A 10010-nucleotide genomic window follows, 5' to 3' on the forward strand; every position below is an offset into this window, starting at 1 on the left:
CAGTGCACAGATGTAAACGTAACTGTGTAGAACATCTGTATTACTTACCACACACTTACACACACACACACACACACACACACACACACACACTTGTTCACTTCACTCGTTTTCCATATGTGTGGATGAAACTACAGTGTAATGACCAGAGTTCAAGCCCCATGTCTCCGTCCTACTGAAGTGTCCTTGAGCAAGACAGGAGTAAGCAAAGTAAGCAAAAAGCAGAATTTCCCTACAGAGATCAATACAGTTTCACTTTATTTTTATAGCTGCATTTCGATAGCACGCTTCCCTGTATGCACAGTATGGAAGACTATCAGCTCATGAATGCTTCACTGTGAACTGGGAAAATGGCTTCAAATGAAAATAATTACAAGTAATCATCCTACACACTGCACATTTTACATTCAATGAAACTTTTATTCAGATGAAAACTGATTTAAAATACCCGGTGCAGTTGGATTAAGTCCAATTTGTTCAAAAGAGAAAATACAGTTGTTTTCCAAGTAGTTGACACATAATAAGCCATGGGAGGGTGTGTGTGTGTGTGTGTGTGTGTGTGTATAGCGCGTCCCTCAGGATCCTCCTCATCAGCGTCATCTTGCACTCAGGATGCGGACGTTGCAGCAGCTGAATGTTCCCATTCACCATGAAATGTAATCCTCGGATATATGCGAAGCGAAGTGGTTTCCTCCCCTTATTAGCGTCCAAGTAAATCAAGCCAATGGGGTGTCCCGTCGTGAACATGGCCCCTGTGTCTGCGGCGCTGATGTCAGTGAAGTATTATGGGAGATAATGGGGTCTGAGCCCACACTGAGGCACTGTGAAGCCCAGAGGAGCGATGCTATTTTCCGTCTACCTGGATGCATTCCACATTTATGCTCTTCACAGTAGCAGAGACACTGTGTTGAACTCCCGGAGACTTTGCAGCTGAATATGAGTTTTGTTTCCAGAGTATTCTCATGACATTGAGTGCCTTTATATTCCGGATAGTAGGCTAACTCTTATACCAGTTAAGGTCTTATTTGGGATGAGCTGTTCTTTGTATCCCGATCACAAATATCCTTTTATAGATGAATAAACAAAGTATTTAGTACATGCAGTGGTGGAAGAAGTATTCAGATCTTTGACTTAAGTAAAAGTAGCTATACCACAGTGTAAAAATACTTTGTTACAAGTAAAAGTCCTGCATTCAAAATCTTACTTAAGTCAAAGTACAAAAGTATTAGCATCAGAATGTACTTAAAGTAGCAAAAGTAAAAATAGTCATTATGCAGAATGGCCCATTTCAGAATCATATATATCATGTTATTGGACGATAATTATTGATGCATTAATGTGTTCATCACTTTAATGTTGCAGCTGGTAAAGATGGAGCTAATTTTAATTACTTTATATACTGCTGGGTAGCTTAACCTATAAAAATATATCATAATTTATTAGTTGATTTATAATTTGTATTAATAATCTAAATCTGCAAAGTAACTAGTAACTAAAGATGTCAAATAAATGTAGTGGAGTAGAAAGTACAATATTTCCCTCTGAAATGTAGTGGAGTAGAAGTATAAAGTAGCATGAAATGGAAATACTCAAGTAAAGTACAAGTACCTCAAAACTGTACTTAAGTACAGTACTTGAGTAAATGCACTTAGTTACTTTCCACCACTGCTTTGATATTAATAACTCATACTGTTGGTGTGGTTGTTTGTACAAAATGTACATACAGTAGACTGCATGATTTGCGATTAGGTGGTAGGTTTTGTACTCAGAATCAGACTGATCAAGTTCATTTTTAAATTGATAAAAAATATTTACTTTTTAATAGTAGAAAATAGCTTTACAAGTACATTCAAAGTTTTACTAGACAAGAAACTTCTACATTTATCACAAAACAATGAACCAACAAGAAGCCAGAAAAACTAGAATAAATACTATATTGCAAATAAACAGACTTGACTCAAGTACTCAGTGAAAAAAGTACCTGACCAGGACCTGAAATGGATCGGGTTACTCTGAAGTTTGGTGTGTAAAGCTGCTGGAGTTTCCAGAAGGTTCCCAGGTGATGAAACGGAACCGCCTCCTCCCAATCACAAGAGTGCTTTCCTACATTAATCCCTTTTACAGAGTGGAATATTCCCTGTTGTACGGATATGAAAAAAACGTGAGGAAACTGGAAAACAGATTTTTCACGAGTCGTGACCCAGATTTAAGGAAACCACTGCGAGGTAAACAGGAAAAATTGTTTACAGCTGAAGCTGAATAGCAAGACACCAACCGGCTTTCATAGCTTTGATGTAAATGAGTGTGTTCCAAAAAAGTCTTTATCCCTGACAAAGGCATTTTAGCTGAATTTCTGTGTTTCAATCTGTGATGTTCCTGTGTGAGTGTGTCAGGAGCGGTGGAGGCGGAGGCGGAGGTGGAGGCGGAGGTGGAGGCGGAGGCGGAGGTGGAGGTGGAGCAGCTACTCGGGCAGCAGGTCGTCTCCCAGCTCTTCATCTGCAAAGTCGTCTTCCTCCTGACGCTTCTTGGCCGCCGTCTTCGGTCGCTCCGTCTGAGGCCCCAGAGGATCCACATAGGACGCATCTGCACAGCAGAGGAGGAAGGTTTTACCACAGTCACAACTTTAACTGCCTGAGACTTGACTTGACTTGGGTTCCGGTGACTTTGACTTGTACTTTGATGACTTGAAAAGGTTTCTAAAGTCTTGACTTGAGATCTTGTGTTTGTGTAAATGACTTAGATTGAAAGTGATGAGATTTGTTCCAGCAGACGACTGAATTTCAATTCTGTTTTCTGAATTTGTATGGAATGATTGAATTTATTGAAGTTGAAACTGATTCTAGAAATCAAACTCATGATGCTCTTACCAAGTTTTTATCCTATTGAAACCATACTGCATTGAAAAGTCCTAGATATTTAGTTTTCTTTAAGATATTAAATTGATACTGGACTCTTGATTTGTTCTGACTTGGCTTGCTGTTCTACATTTAGACTTGAGACTTGACATTAAAGACATAGACTTGACTTGGTAATCTACATTTAGACTTGAGACTGACTTGAGACTCGAACAAAGTTGACTTGGTCACACCTCTGGGTTTTACTCATTAGGAAATGGGGAGAGAGAGAGAGAGAGAGACTCACCCAGGTCTTTCTGGCTGCTGGCCTCGTACGGCTCATGGGAACCGGGAAGTGACTTCAGCTTGGAGCTCAGCCGCTCCCCCTTGGCGCTGGCTCCCTGGCTGCTGTGACCACTGTCTGCACACACACACACACACACACACACACACACTCAAGATTAGCAAATGAACAGTCGGGTCAGGCTCATGACTTTTTTTAAAGCATCACATATTTAGAATTCAGATGTTATGTTGCAATGTGTTTCACGGTTGGATCAACATCAGTCCGACTTGCTGAAGTTCTTTAAAGCAACTTTCACCTCATCTAAGTGTGTGTGTGTGTGTGTGTGTGTGTGTGTGTGTGTGTGTGCATGAATATGTTACATGTGCAGGACTCCTACACATTTTCCTTTTCAAACTTTCAGACTTTTTCCAGACCTTCATTTCTAAATTGCAATTAAAGATGTTGGTCGGTGTTCAATACGTCTGCTGATAACTAGTCTAGGCCATGTAACTCTACAGCAGAGGATTATTCTGCACTAGGGCTGGGCGATATGGTTGAAATCAATATCATGATAATCATAAGGATTTTTCTCGATATCAATATATATCACGATATGGTTCATGTATGCAAAATCACGTTAAATAATCGAATTAATGTTCATCTCATTGAACTGAATGGTAATGTTAGGTGTGATGTCAAACAAAACTGAAATTTTCAAATAATATTCCTACCATACCTCATTTTATCAGAGTTTTTAAGTAAAATTTGCTTGTCATCATCAATTCAGACAGCAGAAATGTGTGTCATGATATTAGAATATCTTCATATCATCATGATATGATTCCACTGAAAGACGATAAACCATAATATTGAATTATCGCCCAGCCCTATTCTGCACCACAACAAATGTCACAAATGTCAAATGGCAGCTGATCCAAACACTACACTGATTGTGTAGAGCTATGTCTATTGGGACTGAACAATATTTGTACATATACAGTATTTCCAAACGTTTGTGCACAATTTTCAACCTTTTCACGATTTGGCAATGATCACACATGGCTCACATCATCCTCTGTGGGTTTAAAAACATCTACAACCCCTTGGTCTTATGAAACCCTTTCAGAAGACATTGGATAAACTCAAAAATACATGATGGTCCAGCTGAAAACAAAGCTGTTTGTCTTAGTTAAAGTTGACATTTTGGGGATACAAGGTTTTCACTGTGAGAGTATGTTGTTATATATGTGTGTGTGTGTGTGTCTTTGTGTGTGTGTGAAGGGGCAGCAGCATGGCCTAGCAGATAGAGAGACTGTCCTGTAACTAAAAGGTCACAGGTTCAATGCCTGCAACAGCTGTGGGTCCTTGAGCAAGACTGTAAGTTTCGCTGGGTAAGAGAACCAGCTAAGAGCCTAAAATGTAATGAATATGTTTTTTGTGTGTGTGTGTGTGTGTGTGTGTGTGTGTGTGTGTGTGTTCCAGGCTGACAGGGCGGTCTAGCAGACCGAAGGACAGACAGAGATAACATCTGGCAGCCAGGTAGCCTTGGAAACTGTGGACAGCAGAAAAACAGGAAGGAGAAGGAGGCGCGACACTCCAACATCTCCCTCAACGCTAACTGAGCTCTGCACTGGAAAATGGAAATCTCTTAACATTTTTTTTTTTCCAGCATTGTGTACATGGCACTTCTGCTTTATAACACACAGAAAGGGAAAGAAAGGAAAGAGGGATGACATAACACAGGTTTGGAAGCCTGACTTGAAGCTAGTGCTGCAAACTTGATCGTGTGAAATAGTTTCCACAAGGGCAATAAATAAAGTTTCCACTCCTCCATAGCACACAATGACCAGAATATATCTTTGGGGGGTTGATAGGGTTGTTGATCGATCCAGTGACTCAACTTTCTGGCTCACTCTCTTTTCAAAAAGCCATTTGGTACTCTTTTGGAAAATGCTTTGAGCATAAAAACAGTAAAAAAAAAAGTAAAATATATTGAATTTCAGCACAAGATATCGGCTATCAGCAGCTTTAGTACAGATATCACTCTCGGTAACAGCCTTCAAAGACCCATATCTGTCGAACCCTAGTTTGAATGAATGTATTTATTTGCACAGGCGCAAAAAGACGACAAAAATGAGATGATAAAACGCAGAAGAGAAAAAAAAGACAAAAATAGATGAGCTAGATCAGTGAGGGAAAGAACTGTCGGGCAGCACAGGTTGAATGACGCAGGTTTTGGATGCGTGAGAAAACAAACTGAGCCGCGCCGGGCCGTCCCGTCCCGACGCACCGGGTCACACAGTGCAGTGCTGCAAATATGCAGACTTTACAGAAAAGAGGGAAAACTCTCAGGTGCGTTCGAGGTTTTTCTCAAATATCCGAAAGCGATGTGAGCAAACCGCTCCCTCCCCCGTCTGCCAGAGCGCTCAGGGTAAACACTGACAGGAGGAGAGGAGGAGGGGAGGAGGAGGAGGAGGAGGCAGATCCACATCACAGCAGCCTGTCAGGAGCTTTCTGGGCTGCTGTGAACCTGAAGCAGCTCAGTTTGCTCTCATAACACTTTACTGTACATTGGATTTATTGACCTGTGTTCACCAGTGCAAAACTATCCTGAGGACAATGCTGCTGTGTTAGTGCGTAATGAAAAATGCACTGTTTTAAAGGAATAGTCCACCCAAAAATGAAAATTCTGTCATCATCTACTCACCCTCATGCCAAATGAAACACAGGTGAAATTTGTTAGTCCATATAACACACAGGGAGGTTGCAGCACAACTTGGTAGCAGCCTTCTCCAAAACAACTGAAGTCAATGGGGACCTGTTCTTTAGAGTTCCAAAACAAAAACAGCCAAACAATCACACTGTGAATAGAAAGACCTATACACCATTATTTGTTGCAAATCAATCAGCTGTAGTTCAGATTTGTACTAAATGATGGTGTAAATATACTGTAGGTCTTTTTGGAACTCTGAAGAACTGGTCCCCACTGACTTCAGTTGTTTTGGAGAAGGCTGCTATGGAGTTGTGCTGCAGCCTCCCTGTGTGTTATATGGACAAACTTCACCTGTGTTTCAACTGGCATGAGGGGGAGGAGATGATGATGACACAATTTTCATTTTTGGGTGAACTATTCCTTTAAGTGGTAGGGGGATTTGCAATAGAACTAACAACTAAGTCAACAAAACAGCCCATTTTCAATGATACTTTGACAAGTCCTTTGGCTCGGCAGTAAAAAGAAAAAAAACGTTAAAGCCGTTTTTCTCAGTTTCACACTCTGAACTTTGAATCATCACGTATGTTTTCTTTGTCAAGCACTCTGTTTGGAATGGCAACAAATAAGAAATTCCTGAAATAAAAATGACCGCTGCCTAGTTTTCTCATGCATGAGTGGCCAGAAGCACAATCCTACAAACCTACATGCTGCATGTTATCTTGGGAGCTGTAACGTCACGTACCTCTGCCCGAGTCCAGCAGCGGACTGCGCTGCTTAGTCTCAGAGTGAGAGACTGGGCAGCGGAGAGGAAGCAGAGAGAGAGAGGGAATACAGGCAAAAGACAGATGAGGAAGGGAGCGCGAGAGAAACAGAGACACAGAAAGAAAGAATGAAGGGAAAGAGTTGTACTGTAAAGCATTGCACACATAAGAACAGCGCAGATCAGATATGGCACAGAGGGAAATAAGAATCTGCTGTGTGTGATGTGTGTTGATGAGAACTCATTTTGTAGTCATTTTATAACCTTTATCCTCTCACCTGCTTTGATATCCACATCTGAGGCGCCATAAAGAAGTAAGAAAAGCATTTAGCATCAAAAAACATCTGAACATACTACTACTTGATACTAAGCATTCAGGGAAATAAAGGAACTAACATGCCTGACAATGCAGAAAAGCTTCCAAATGTTCCTTTTAACATATCCAGTTTCACTTCTGGCATTGGAAAATTATGAGACATTAAAAGCACACAAGTTTGAGATTTTCCTAATCTAATTCATCAAGCCACTGGGGAGTAATGGAGGTCCTGGCAGGGTGGAGCAGCAGACACATTAGCAGGTGCCTGCTGTAACCGAACTGCAGGACACCGCGGGCCTCCGGCTGCACAGCAGAGATAAAGCTGGGGCTCGTTAAAAGTTTTTTGGCCGCTCGCTACTTCATCTGGCTCGTCTCTGAAATGCCTCGAAGCTGCTGATGAGCCAGCTTTCCAGTGGCAGAGCCAGCGCAGAAAAGCCTATTTGTCCCCATTTGTTTCTGGATCTGAAGTGGAAGAGTGATATCTAACTGGAAATGTTGGTGTTTTCCACTGACCCGAAGTCTCAGTGCCTGAACACACTCATCCTACCAGCCTATCAGATACTGTCACTCCACTGAAGGATTTAGAATGTATCATTTAACGGGGAGAAAGAGAAATGAGGGAGGAAGATTTAGCATTTGACCAACTCAACCTTACAAAATGTCTGCTGTTAAACGGCCGGTCCAAGGCACTGTGATGTGAAGTAAAAGCCAAGGACAGGATGCAGGAATTCATGTGAAAATTCATGTGTAATATGAGGATTTTAATGCGTAAAATGAGACTTTCAGTGCTGGCAATTGTCGTCCCTCCCACCTCACATCTGTCCTACACTAATCCTGCAGGATTTTCCAAACAATCCCTCTTGGGGGGCGGGCGCTAAAAAACAATCGGGGTTTCACAGCACACGTCTACAGCCTTCTACTCTACTTGACTCCATGTGGAAGTAAGGAGGAATACCCGGGATGCTGGCCTTCTTGGGAGAGGAGAGGACGGGCGTGGAGCCGCCTGCTGCAGCAGCATGTGAACAGCAGGGAGGAGGAGGAGGGAGCAGAGAGGGAAGCAGTGACACACATTAACAAAAAAAAAAAAGACAGAAAAAGATGACGATGAAGGCATGTGGATGAAGACTGACGGAAATGATCATAGGCGATCCTGTAGTCCTGTAATCCAATACTGTTACAGTTTGGGGTTTGATTCCCACTGGGGCCGCCCAGACGGAAGATGTATTCATTCAATCTTAAAAACAAGTACTTGAGTAAGATTCAGCCAGAGAAATCTCTTCATGTCCAGTTTAAAAAAACCATCAAGGATAGCTCAACTGCTCAACAGTTTTAATTAAAACCCTAATTTGATTTAATTTGAAGATTTGGTTTGTGTTGTGAGATAACGAGCGGCTAAAACCACAGAAAACATACAGTATATCAGGTTATTACAACAATGTTTCTTCATACTTTTCCCAAACGTTTCTGTGCTAACTTTCAAACTTAAACTGTGAATTACCATATTCTTTTTCCATACATTTCCAGGCCTTGCAGACCTCTGTAGGAAGCTTGTATGTTATGGTGCAGTGTGACTCACCGCTGCTGGCGCTGCCCTCTCTGCCTTCTTTACGACCTCTGGCGCTGCCCTCCCGCCCCGACTTCACCCTCTGACAGAGAGAGAGAGAGAGAGAGCGAGAGAAAGAGAGATATTGAAATGTCAAAATGCCAGAAATCATGGTGCCGCTTAGCTATGATAACAGGATGTAGAATAGCTCTATGCCACTGGAAATCTTCCACCTTATCCACTTTTAAAGAATGGATAGAGAATGGATTAAGTACAATGGCAAGTTATGAGCGGGTTACTTATAGAGTGGCTGGGAGGGAAGAGCTGTTTAATGAATGATGGGGCCCATTCCTTGCCCAACTGTTGGATATAACCTACCTTAGCATAATTTGTATTGGACCAGGTATGTGCTGTTTATGCTATGTAGATTTCCTAGGGTGTTGTGTTTTTTTTTTGTTTTTTTTGTCTTCATTTTGATGCTCTGTGTTTTTGTGTTGGTCGTCTGGCTAGATTTGAATGTTATTGCTGGACTGCAGACTTTTTTCTTTTAAAACCTAACCCTAACCCTGTAACTGTTATCTCAGTGTAAATGTCTGACCAAAAACATTAATAAAAAAGAGAAAAAGAAAGAGAGAGAGAGAGAGAGAGAGACAGAAGTCATGGGGCAGTAAACAACAGATGAGGACAAAAATCACATCAAAAAACTCGGAATGTACTTTGACCACCATCCACAGCAGCTTTTAATCAACCAGATGGGTTTCTATGGTGCAAAAACAAAGACAAGTGCACTTAGAACAAAACAGAGGGATCATGTTGGATTCTGCTGACGTCTTCCTCCCATGCTGAGCCAGTGGAGAGTGAGAAGAGGAATGATGTGAACCTGCACCTCTCCATCTGTCTCTCTGTCTCTTCCTCTCTCCCTGTTCCTATCTCAATTCAATTCGATTTGCTTGATTGGCATGGATGTTAGATGCATTGCCGAAGCATCTACATGCAACTGACTAAAAATTATAAAGCTTCTGGTGCGTAACAATGAACAAAAAAGTCAAGCAGATACATTCAAATAAAGTCAATGATTAGTTGAGGCTGGATATATTATGAACAAATCAGTAAAACTCTCAGATATAATTGATTCTTTTCTCCAATCAATTCAAATTCAAGCTTGCATTGGCTTGACTGTCCTTTTACAATGTTGCCAAAGAAGAAATGGTGTTAAAACAAGACAATACAAAAATTAAAATAATAATCCGTAATCCAACCTATATCCAGTTCATAAAGCTTTTCCACTGTCTGTTCCTCTGCCACACAGGAAGTGATGCGTTTTACGTTTCCGGTTTGTTTGGAATCAACAGAAGAAGAAGAACTGGGTAGTTAGCATGAGCAGTGATAGCCACCATGGCTGAACAGACAGAGAAAAGAGAAACTCAATCTGCATCGACAAAAAAACCCAAGCCCCGCCCACACTGTTTGATTGACAGGTGATCTGTGGGAAGTGCAGTGCAGAAACACCACAGTGAGGCTGAGGGACAAAGATGGAGACTGAAGAAAAAACAAGCGG

The 10010-nt window shown here is 41.5% G+C and overlaps 1 long non-coding RNA gene across 1 annotated transcript; it reads right to left on the minus strand.

Annotated features, from left to right (window-relative positions):
- Window positions 1-2446: 2446 nt before the first annotated feature.
- Window positions 2447-8557, minus strand: LOC139663392 (uncharacterized). The gene is made up of 3 exons (XR_011696709.1): window positions 8486-8557; window positions 3142-3255; window positions 2447-2583 (listed from the first exon to the last, which is right to left on the minus strand). It is a non-coding gene; the product is annotated as an uncharacterized lncRNA (long non-coding RNA).
- Between the last annotated feature and the right edge of the window lie 1453 nt (window positions 8558-10010).

Source organism: Centroberyx affinis, unplaced genomic scaffold, assembly GCF_046629955.1.
Source record: "Centroberyx affinis isolate AG114_WGS23_722 - 3 ecotype Tasmania unplaced genomic scaffold, CSIRO-AGI_Caff_v1 ptg004001l_1, whole genome shotgun sequence".
NCBI classification, from domain to species: Eukaryota; Metazoa; Chordata; class Actinopteri; order Beryciformes; family Berycidae; genus Centroberyx; species Centroberyx affinis.